Here is a 12714-nt window from a genome sequence, read left to right on the forward strand (position 1 = left end):
GGATTTAAAAGCAGCAGCATTGTTAATTATGATCTTTTCAGAACAGCCAAATCTAGACAAGATGTTGGTTTCTAGGAATCCTATGATCACTGAATCATTGGCTTGTCTACAAGGGATGTCTTCTATCCATTTGGTGAAATAATCTGTGGCAGTGAGGATCCATTTATGTTGGCCTGAAGAGGGAGGATGGATTTCTCCAATGAAATCCAAACCCAATTGCTGAAATGGTCTTTCAGTGGAAATTGGTCTAAGGGTAAAGGTAGAAGTTTCCTCTTGCCTTAAAAAATTTGACATTTATGGCAAGCAGTGACAAACTTCTTGACATCAGCAGACAAGGTTGGCCAGTAAAATGCAGCCCTTAGGATTTTGTCAGCAGTTGATTTCCAATACAGATGTCCACCATAGTCCCCTGCATGAAATTCTTTGAGTACCTTGTCAGCTTCATCTTTTATTAAACAGTTCAATAGAATACCTTCATGATTTTTCCAAAAAGGAGCACCATCTAAAATACAAAATTTTGAAGCTTTCATTTTTAAAAACCTCTTCTTTGTTCTGGACAACCCTGGAGGAGCCTGCAGGTTTAATAATACATGAGTTATATCAGCATACCAAGGTGATTCTAAGAAGGCCTCGCTGATTTGCGGAGTCGCCATCTCCTGTTCATTACCTAGTTCATTAATATCCAGGGCTTGGCAATTGGTTTGAGTCATGAGTTTAGCCAATCCCTGTCCTTTTATAAGCTTTGTAGGCTTTATTTCAATATCATACTCTAATATAGTAGCAATCCATTTACCTCTCTTGCCTTCAATTCACTCTTGGGTCAAGATATCTTTGACAACAGCATTTGGTACATAGGCTATTATATGGGAGTATAATATGTAGACTTTGAAGTCTTTAATAGCTTTCACAAGTGCATAAGCCTGTTTTTCCATGATTGGGTATTTTAGCGGTGCATCTCTAAGTGCTTTACTAAAGAAGGCTATGGGTTTTTCACGTCCTTGATCATCTTTTTGTAGTAAAACAACAGCAATGGTGTGTTCTGATGCAAATGAAAATATTATGAAGTCTCTGTCAAACTTTGGGCTTGTGAGGACTGGTGTTCTAGTCAAAGCCATTTTAATTTCTTCAAATGCTTGTTTAGCTTCTAATGTCCATTTAACCTTGGAATCCTTTTTCAACATATTGTTCAGCAATCTGATTAATTCAGCCAAATTAAGTATGAATCTTCTTAAAAAGTTAATTTTTCCTAGGAAAGCTTGAAGTTCTTTGACATTTCTGGGGTGGGGTATTTGTAGAATGGCCTCTATTCTATCAGGATCAATTTTGATGCCATCTTGGGAGATGATATGGCCTAACAGTTTGCCTTCCTCTAGACCGAACAAGGACTTCTTAGGATTTAATGAAATACCATACTTTCTGCACTTTAAAAACACTTGTCTTAAATGATCTAAATGTTGCTGATCTGATTTAGAAAACACAGTAAGATCATCTAGATATATGACTAGAAAATCGTGAATTTCTTTTGCAAAAGCTATGTCCATTGCTCATTGGAAGGTTGCCCCTGCATTCTTAAGTCCAAATGGCATTTTAACATATTTGAAAGTTCCCCATGGTGTTGTAAAAGTAGTCTTTTCTTGGTCATCAGGATGGAATAGAATCTGGTTAAAGCCTGAAAACCCATCCAACAGTGAAATCCTAGAGGCACCTACTACCCTTTGTAAAATGTGGTCCATCTTAAGTAATGGGTAGTGGTCTTTCAAATAGATCTTATTTACATTCCTTAAATTGACACACAATCTGATTTCTCATGTTTTCTTCCTAATGGGAACTAAATTAGACACCCACTTTGAAAACCTGATAGGAGAAATTATCCTAGCTTCATACATTCTTTTGATTTCCTTTTCAATTAAGGGGAGTAGTACAGGGTTAACCCTTCTGAGATTTTTCTTGAATGGCTTTTGATTTTCCTTGAGGGGTATGGTATGTTGAATTACCGAGGTGTCATAAGATTTCAGATCTTCATAGCTCCAAGCAAAGACATCCTGGAATTCTTTGATGAGTTCAACATATTTAAGCTTTTGATCAGGGGGCAAAGTTTTGGATAATTTTATCATTTTTGGATCTTCTTCAGTTCCTATGTTACAGTCTTCAATGTCTGCATTTAGATGTTGCATCTTGGGTTTCTTTGGGATATTATTAGAATCAAAGAAATCTTCCAAAGGAGTTAATCCTGTGGGTAAATGATTGTCTTTTAAATTAATAACTTCAGATTCTCCTCCAATAATCTCATCGATGTCTACTTCTTTAAGATCTTGCAACTTTTTCTTGGTGAATTTCGTTGGGTGAAGTATTTGAGCTGCACTTTCTGCTGAAATGTCTATTTGAATTTTATCTATTTGATCAACCTCACTAGCAGCGTCCATGTCTATATTAGTGCTAGAAAACTCTTCTTTTAGGGTCAAGAAATTGTTAATCTGAATATCATTGTCAAACACTTGCCAATTCTTTACATTGTCAGGTATGGTTGGCCTGTGTTTAATCTCAGCTGTAAACTGATGATTGGGTTCAAATGGTAACTTACAAGTGCTGGCAAATGTTGCCAGACTGTGAGCATGCAAATTATGTTTCCTTGGAATTTTGGCCAGTTGTGTTTCTAGAAATGTATTGAGGATCTCAATTGCTGCTCCTCTGTAAGATCTTAATCTGGGATCATTTGTGAGGAAGTTGCCTTTTATCTGTTGAATGACTAAATCAGAGTCTCCTAAAACTGATACCTTGGTTGCCCCTAAACTTTTGATCAATTTAAGTCCTAGTAACAGGGCTTCATATTCAGCCATATTATTGGTACATTTAAAGTTTAATCTGTAAGCATGCCCTTCAGCATGATCATTTTCTAGATTATGCACCCAAATTCCTACTCTTGCCCCTAATTTATTGACTGAACCATCAAATTCTAAGTACCAAAGGATCTCATGTTCATAGTTAGTATTAGGAGTCTCAGAAATTTGTTTACTAGGGAAATCTGGTTTTTTAGTTTCATCTGTTTTCTCTTGAGTGTCTGATATATCATTGTTCTCAGAAATTTCTTGCAGTTGAAGATTAGACTTTTGGTCTATAATTTCTTCTTGTTCAAGTGCTAAAACCTTGACATGAGTTGGTGGATCATTTTCAGCGTTGTAGAGAATGAAGGAGTCCATGTCAGAGTGCATGGAATAGATGGGAAAATTCTGGGGTTTCTCCTGACTACTTACCACATATTTCATTAAGGTTTCTCGATACAATCTCTTTGGTTGACCAAATACTGAAACAGTAGCATAGGACATGTCCAACTGTAAAGATCCCTGGAGCTTTGCACCCCAAGATCTAGACAACAACATGCCATATTTTGTTGGAATATCGGTTACCACTATGTCTATTAAAATGGTCTTGGTGGGATATTGAACTAATGATACACATAAATCTTTGATCAATCCTAGACATATGACCTGGCTTGACTCAAAAGAGAACAAGTCTTTGTATGGCCTGGTAATATCTAGGTCCAACTTCTCCATTACAGATTTAGGCATTAAGTTATGAGAAGCACCAGAATCAAACATGGCATTATGAAGTATTTTATCATGTATGTTCAGACTTACATAGAAAGGAGGGACCCCTCCATCTATTGATTTACCGTTTACCTCAGGGCCAAAAATTAATTCAGGTTGGTCATCAAAGAGATTTACTGAATCTTTGTTCTCTGAAATTTGGAGTGATCTGTTAATTTGTCCTCTGTAGACATCATGTTTAGCCAATTCTATCAATGGAATGGATATCTTTAATTTGCCTATTTCAGTCTCAAGATTGAAAAGTTTTTCGGTTTGAATTTTTGTATTTGGGACTATGAGATTGTCTTTTTCTGTTGTATTTTCAGGGCTTTTCTCTTTTTCAGGAGTGGTGTTATGGGCTGAAGTTGCTTCCAAGTCAATTTCTGGAGGTTCTTCCACCTTTCCTTTGAGAGGAGTGGAAGTGGAAGGTTGTTTGTTAGGTCGTTGGTCTTCTGACACATCTTCAACTATTGGATTATTTGGGTTAGGAGCTATTCTAAGAAGGGTTTGTACAGGTGTGTTATTGATCTTAGCTTTGTTAGGTTGCTTGGTTTCTTTCTGTTTACTGGCCTCAGGGACATCTATTCTTCTGCTCCTCAGATTGTATTGCTTGTGAACTTCATAAATGGTTGTATCATATCCCTCCCTAAAATCAAATGATTCACCTGGTTGGGTTTGGAATTGTTTAAGAGTGTGAGCTTCTTGGTCTTCTTGGGTCAAGAAAACCTGTTGTTCATTATTAAGGCCCATTAAGTTAATTTGAGTATCCTCTGTTGGTTGATTAGAAGTTGAGGCTTCAGCATAATTTTCCTGGAATGGGGGCCTAATGTTTTGGTCAGGCCCAGTCTTTCCAGTATTAAGGTTTTGATTTTTTCTAAAATTTGGATTTCTCCCAGTATTACTTGGTTGACCATCCCAAGGGGATTTCCTCTCAATTGTTTCTACTCTATCACCAAGTCTATCCATTCCTTTAATAATAGCATCTAATTTCTGTTCAAAGGCAGAAGGTTCTTCTTTGATAGGTATCCTCCTTTCAGCTTTGGCCCGGGCTCGTTTAGAAATCAGGTTGGCTTCCACGCTGATAGCTATACTTTGCATCTCCTCTAAGTCTCGAGGAGCTCTTTCCCTTAGTTGGTATGCCATATCTGAGTCAAATGCATCAGGGAATTTGATCAAGGCCAAATCTGGAGGAGGTCTGAGATTTTGAGGAATAGCATTGTAAACATTGTTGAATCTGGTACAGTAATCTTGGACAGTTTCTTGGGTACCTCTCTTTAAACCTTCATATTCTGATAAAATATGGAGAGGACCATTCTTCTTTTCCCATCTGTTCAAGAAGGTCTGGTAAAGAGCTTGTGGGTCATTGATAGTGTTTGCAGGGAGGGCTCTAAACCATGTTCTGACATCTCCAGTTAAACTTTGAACAAATACTTTCATTCTGACATCATCATCATCAATCTCATAGTTTTCAAAATAATCTATCATTTTCTTGGTATGTTGTTGAGTTGTGTAAGTTCCAGTACCATCATAATAGGTGATTTTACTTTGATAATCTTGGGGCATAGCCCCTGGATTTGCAGGTAATTGCAGGGGAGCATATCGGTTTGCCATATTCACAGATATAAGAGTGACAACTGGAAGGGCAGGGATAATAGTGGAAATGTGTGCTGTAGATGGAGGAGTGGGAAGGATAGTTTGAGGTGCTGATGGGGAACTTGAAGAAGCTACAACAATGGTAGAAAGATTTGGTGTTTGAGGTAAGCTCAGATTGGATAGGGTTCTGCAAATGTTTATCAAGGGGTGAACTAGCAGAATGTTCTTGGTTCTCCTAGCTTCTAAGGATCCTAGGAATCAGATTAGGATTTTCAAAGACAGGTGGGGGATTTGGATCCGGGTTTAATCTAGTGTAACGGATCTTCTTTGGAGCCAGCTTCTAGGTTATATTTTGTCTTTTTCTTGGAATGTTTTAACAATACAACTTTGACAGTATCTTCTAGGAATTTTTAGATATTGGGAACTTTAAACTTTCCTAAAGACTTTTGTAAAAAGGAATTGATCAAGAATTTGGAACACGTTTGAAACAAATAACTGCAAAAAACAAATTATTCAGGTCCCCAGTGGAGTCACCAATGATGTTATCACTCAAGTTGTTCCCCAAAGTTGTAAGAAAGGGAATACGGCCGAGGTAACCACAAACCAATCTTTTAGATACAGATTCTAGCCAATCTGCATCCAGAGAGGGCTCTCTCTTTATGATTTAGCTTTGTTTTAAAATATGTTAGGCTAGTTATGAAGTTCAAGGGTTTTGTTTTGGGTTTGGATGGTGGAATTCAACAGAACAGTGAGGCAAACTGAATAGTTCAGTCCATTGGGCATGATGGAGTCAAAGAATGATGGCTTTCTGGATTCAGTTTCTTAACAGAGGGTAGTATCACAGAGCAAGGTAGTCAAATAGGGAGCAAATATAGGCTGGAATCAGATGGAATGGACTCAATTGGGTGAAGGGTAGTTAAGAATCCTTCAACATATTGGAAGAGGGAAAATGGATGATTACTGTTAAGGAGAAATTAAGAATTCCTTAGCATATAGTCAAAATGCAAGAATCAGGAAGCAGGAGCAATTAAGAATTCACTGCTTATATTAATTCTAAAGAAAACATAGAGAATAATAAAGATTGAAGACAGAGTGCAGTTTAAGCAAATTCTGAATTAATCCTTTTCTTTACCATTCAGATTATGAAACACAGATGATATAGTAAACAAGAAAACTATAAAACGTGAGATATAGGGGACTTATTGATTCGGAGTCTAATTCAAGAATTCTGTGACAAGTCTTCTGCATTAGTTCCTCATCTAGTAGGCCAGACAACAAATGGTTCCAACAACCTTTTTATTCCAAAGTTTCAATATTACAATGAAAAGCTATGAATATTCACCAACCCCAAATACTTCGTCTAGGGGGTATTTATACAAAATATAAAAATATCTTACAAAATATCTGATAGAGATAATATCTAGTGATGACTAATCCATTTTTTTACAATAGATAGAGACAAATAGTCTCGAAAAGAGGGAAAAGATGAATCGATGCTGTAATGGCTGCTCCGTCATTGCCGGATGTGCTGGAGGCAGGCTCTGTGAGTCGGTTTACAGCTGTCTTCGACTGATACTCTGCGTTGGCTGCTTCGTCATTGCCGGATGTTCTTTGACCTTGATCAGATATACTTTGTCATGCTTGAGCCTCATTTATCTCTGTTTATCTTTATCATGGAAAAATAGCCCAAAATGCACATTTTACCCAAGAGAAATTTATAAAATCCCCAGCATGTCTTCCCACCATTGTTGCTTTAGAAATTTATGTCTCTGAAGTTTCCTCAAGGTTTCATCAGCTTCTGTATATCTGAAAAAATTAGGTTGGAGATGAAACAGATGTTTTACCTCATGTTCAATATAAAATAAGTTCTCCAAATTATCATAGAGACTTTGGCCTGTGGGGAGTGCTTTTACTCCTGAAGCACTTGTTGATGAATTAACTTGATCAACAGCATATGTGTTCAACTTATGTACATAATCTGCATGTTTCATCAGCCAGTCATTATTTCCTAAAAGACTTGGTAGCCCTTTATTCTGCAAAACTGTAAACCTTTCCATGAAAGAATTAATTTCTACTTGCATATCCTGGCATCTTTTTTCCAAATTCTACATCAAAGTTCTCTTGGTCAGAACTCTTTTGATTTCCAAAATGGTCCCTGTCCTGTCTGGGATGCCAAGTTGTTCCAGCTGTTCTCTATTTCTGTAATTCAAAAAATGTATGAGCCGGTTGGCCTGATCAGGCATTTGTCCTAGTAAAGCCCTTGATTTTTGAATTTCTCCATGTGCTACATTCACTAAGTCAATCTGCTCATAAATAGCTTGGATAGATGGCCAAACATTGCTTAGGGATTGATTTATGTTGGTCCAAAGAATTCCTTTGATTTCTGCCAGAGGCTTATCCATAGTGAGATCCTTCTCTAATGTTCTGACTTTGTTCTCTAATGCTTTGACCTCTCTTATTTTCTCTGCCACACTTATTTTGGATTTATCATAACTCTTTTCTACTTTTGCCAATTTTTCCTTTACTTGTTTCAGCTCCGACACTTGGAGTCTCAATTCCTCCATGGCTTTAATCAATTCTTCTGTGCTCATATTAGTAATGCTGCCTGGTGTTGTTGCTGTTGTTGTTCCTGTACCTGTAATTACTTCTGCTGTGACAGCTGGGACATTTGGGGCCAATGCTGATCCAATTGTTGAGGGAACTGCAGTTGTGACTGTAGGAATTACCTCAGGTGGCTGGGAGGTCGACTCTCTCTGCTTTTCTTTTAAAGATTTTTCAAGTGCCTGCTCTGTATTAGTTAATCTTTCATTAAGTTTCATGAGCAGGTCCATCATGTCTTCTTCTGATTTATGCTCTATAAATTCTGCAGTCTGAGGGTGCCTCGAAGGAGGTAGCTTCCGATGTTTCCTAAGGGCAGCAATGTCCTCTTCCTTCTTCTTGATTAATGCCTTTATGCCTTTAGCATCTTTGGGGTCATGTCCCAGTTCCATAATGATCTCTTCTAAGGATTTGATTCTGTTATCCTTAGCCAGAGAAGAAGCTTTCTCCCAATTCAACTGAGTTGTTGTGTTGTCTAAGGAACTTTGTAACTGGTGGACCAAAATTGCTTTGTCAGTTAGTGTAGAATAAACCATTTCCCCAGTCTATTTGTGAAGTTCAATTTGGTCCAATGGATGAATGTCTTTAACTAGGACCTCCAAGTTAGTTCTGATGTAATCTGCTACCGACTAGGGTTGCTGTACCTTTGGCTTGAAATAACTCATTAACATTTTGTCTTCCTTAATGTCATAGGCAAACATCAATCTTAGCTGGATTGAGGGGGCCATTTTCAAGTATTGATTATAGAATTCAATTCTCAAGGGATCATTCCTGGCCTTTATCTCTGTGAACGTTCTCTTGATGTCTGAAGCGTGTTTGCTTTGTGGCCTAGTGGACGACACCTCTACACTATGCTGCCTTTCTAGCTCCTGCCTATGTGAGCTAGTTGATGTATCATCCACTAGGGAGGTCTGCTGGATGACTACCCTCTCACCTCTTAGACTGTTTGTCGTTTCTTCAATAATTTCCTCTTCCGATAGAGGATTCAGTCTTTGCCTTTTTGCCCCTGGTTGTTTAGCAGGTCCACTGATAGATGTGGCTTCTTCTCTGTCTCTCTTCTTGCTTCTTTCCTCATTTAGAGGAGTTTATAATGTTGGGATTTCTGATGCTTTAGATTGGGATGGAGGGATTTGTACTTATTCCTGTTCTTTGGACGTTGCCGGCAGATCTATCATTATTGGCTGCTCTGTAATTTCTACCTCTTTACCCTTTGAAGTCGTTGTGATTGATGTGCTGATTTTCTGTGCAGGCTGCTGAGAAGTTCCAGCAGAGGATGTTCCAACTCCTGATTGTTAGGGCAGTTTGAAAGATACCTGTCTAAAAGAGTCCAGGTCAAGGGTTTTTTCAAGATCTTTCATAGCTTTTTCCATCTTTTCTTGCTCACTAAACTCTTCTATTAATGTCCCTTCTACCCATTCTTCCTGATTTGCATACTCTTCAATTTCTGGGATCCTATGATGTACATACTCTGAAAGCCTATACTTTACCCTTCTATCACTTATGAAACTACATGGGTCATATGGTACCCACTGAAAACTTTTCTTCAATCTAAGGTGGTCTTCTAATATCTTCTCAGCATCTTTCCATGCATCCCTAGAATGGATAACGTAAGGGCCTAATTGGTTTTTGATTCTCAGCTGAGCCTTCTTCTTTACATTACAAAAGTGGGTTAAGTCTGCATTGATGAGTTGCCTGAAATATTCTAATGCAAATAACCTCATAGGCACATATTTAGGCAACTTAAAAGGGCAAATTTCACATCCATACATTCTGATCTCTATGTAATTTTGGTATAGGTACCAGTCACCTATCCTGCACTGTTTGGAAAGCTGCAAAATCTTCTTCATATCCCCAGTGATCCTAGGAGGAGGAGCTCCTATCAATAGAGTGGAGGCTAGGTGTACAAATAAGTCAATGAATTCACTATAGGTATAAGGGGATTCATAGGTATCATAGAAGACTAAGCTCCAAAAGATCACAGACCTGTGATTTCCTTTTGAGTCTAATTTCCTAATGGGAAATGGAAAGCTGTCTGGTTGATAATATAACAACAGATGGTATATAAAAGATGTGTATTTGAAGACCCCTTCTCTATCCAAATTCATAAACTGATCATGGATTTTGTTGGCAATAAAAGTGGCATAGTCATACTTGACAGCAGGGGGCTGTCTTGGAGTGAAGATTGATAATAGAACCAGGGTGATATCATCCACATATTCACTGGACCTAAATCCCAAGATCAAGGATATCATGTCAACAATGAGTTTACCAGTTTCAGTAAAAAAGGCGTGCAGATAAGGAGGAGGGCCTTTAGGTTGGTGCGTTGGTACCATGAACATCTGAGCAATATGAGTTATCTCTAAGTTGGGCAATTGAGAAGCTTTTTCCAGAAATAATCCCATGGAAAGAGGAGCAAGAGGCTCAATGGAATGGAAATGTATCATCTCATTGATGGATTCAGCAGTTATGGAAAAAAAGACATTTTGAGAAGGTGACATAATTGCTCTATGGATAGGGTCATAGTCGGCACAATATTGGTGAATGAGGTCTATGAAAACACGGACTGAGGAAAGGAAATACATGGGAAGGTTCGATTCCCACAGTCCAAAAATATTAGAGTTGCTAAGATAACTATCCCTAATTCAGCAGAAGGCTTGGAGCTAATTGTAATCAGTGGTTAAGTCCTTTATTTGAAAATCTTTGTCTGCAAGAAGCAGATAATCTAGGTCTTTGTGGGGAGCATTGATGGGTGTGACGCTCAGAGCTGCAGGGGCTTCCATGTTTGGTTCTTATGTTTTCAAACTGAAATTCGGGATTCGTGTGGAAAACTGGGCTAAACAACCAGTTTAGGAGTCTTCTTATGGTAGCTGCGGACTGTTTTTTCTTGAAATTGGTTTTTACAGGCAAAATTTTCAGCGGAGAACTGAAATTTACAGGGTTGCTGGTAAAATGGATAAATACCTGGATTAAGGAGGCAAATTCAGTAACTACAGGTCGGATGATGAATTGTAGAGCGCGTTGCTGTGGTCTCTTCGGCCGGGTGGCAGTTGAAAGCTGGTACAGTGGCTTCAGTGGTTATTTTGCATGGGAGTGTGAACAGAGAGAATTATAGTGAAAATGATATTTCGTCGTTTTTAACGAAATTCGGTTTGGCAGGTAATTTTTTGACATTTATTGAATGGATGACATCAGCATGACGGGACATGTTTATCGTTTAGTGGCGGGTACGGGACGGTGACATGGCGGGGGGTCAGCGGGAGGGCGGTAAGTGGTTTACCCCGCACCACTTATGGGCTCAAGTGGTTTCGGACGGGGGGGCGCGAGCAGCGCGGGTAGTCGACACGCGTCCTGGTACGAGCGGGGATATCGCCAATCTCTCGGGCATTAATTCTTGGCACCGGAGGGGAGAGCGATACAGATCTCGGCCGTTGTATCTGGGGCCGTTGATCTGACGGTTGGCGCTCATTGGAGGTGGCGGAGGATTTAAGTGGTGGGACTAGCGCAAATAAACCACGTTTCTAAATTCTTTCGGGCGCGTTTTGATTGGTTGCGGGGTGGGTTTAGTTTATTAATTAACCAGAGGTTAATTAATCCTTTGCGCGGGAAGGGTTCTTAATAAATTCCAAATGAATGTATTAATCCCTATTAAACTAATACTATAGTCGTATTTCGACTAGGGGGCGGGGATATTAACACTTTGGGGTTTTGTACATATATACATAATACGGGATTTGGGAAAGAATTATATGGGATTTAAATAATATAGTTATTTTGTTAATATGAAACTTGACAAATGAATGCGCTAAGTATAATGTTTAGGAGACTTAGGCTTAAAGGGAAAAACAGGGACTTTATACAAGAGATGAGGCCATTTCCCTAAGTAAAAATGGGGTTTTACTTAGGTATCTGATAAAAAGGGAATGAGTGACCTTAAGGAGATTAAGCAGATCTTAATACCTTGGGGGAGATTAGTAAATGATTTAGGGAAATAGTATGAAGGGAGATTAGTCATGCTTTGCTTGAGTTGCTCCAAAATATAAAACTGCCATGGTACTTGTGATAACAGTAAGATGAAGATTTTGAGAGACAAAACCAATCACAAGTATGCTTCTGCAACATCAAAACTGCCTACCCAGCCTACTGTACCTAACATTTTTTCTCCTTTTTCTTTGGGTGCACTTGGACTAGCAAACCCTCATCAATTTTCTTTCTTTACATGATAAGCCTATCTAAATCTGCACTTATTACATCCAAGAGCTCAGTTTAAGTAGTTAAGCTCCTTTGCTTCTCTACCTATCTACTTATCTGCCAAGTTTAAACAGTTTGGACAGATTTTTATTCTCTATCTCTCAAAACAGGAAATTCAAACATGAACTAGCCCAGATTAAGCTATTTGGCCATTCATCAGTTGTGGAAAAAAGTTCAACAAGCTGTACATGATGCTTTATTTACAGAAAGATGAAATAGTAGTGGCATTTGGACTTGCACACTTTCTTGGTCCTTTTCATTTGGGGTTCATTTCTTTTCATTTTTTCTTTTGACCATTTATCTTTTCACCCTTTGATTTTTCTTTTAGGGTATACCCTCTTTACATTTTTTAAATTTTTTGATTCTTTGAGAATATGGAAAACCTTTGCAACAAGAAAAGGTATGTACATATTGCAGAGCTAATCAAGTCAATCATGAAATATGACACCTATTGATATAGGAGCATAACACATCCATTTGATACAATTTCCATTTATGTTGCGTGACAATCACCACAACTGGCAATCACCACAAATGGCAATCACCACAACTATACACATTGTCTCCATCCTCCCAACTGATGCAAATGTATCTGAATAATATCTTCCATGCTGCTGCTTGTATCCTTTGACAACTAGCCTTGCTTTGTGCCTTTCAATCTTTCCCGCAATGTTTCTCTTAGTCTTATACA

The sequence above is a fragment of the Pinus tabuliformis genome, chromosome 6, assembly GCF_031772625.1.
Source record: "Pinus tabuliformis cultivar Carrire ecotype Pingquan chromosome 6, CPIR1, whole genome shotgun sequence".
Lineage (NCBI taxonomy): Eukaryota > Viridiplantae > Streptophyta > Pinopsida > Pinales > Pinaceae > Pinus > Pinus tabuliformis.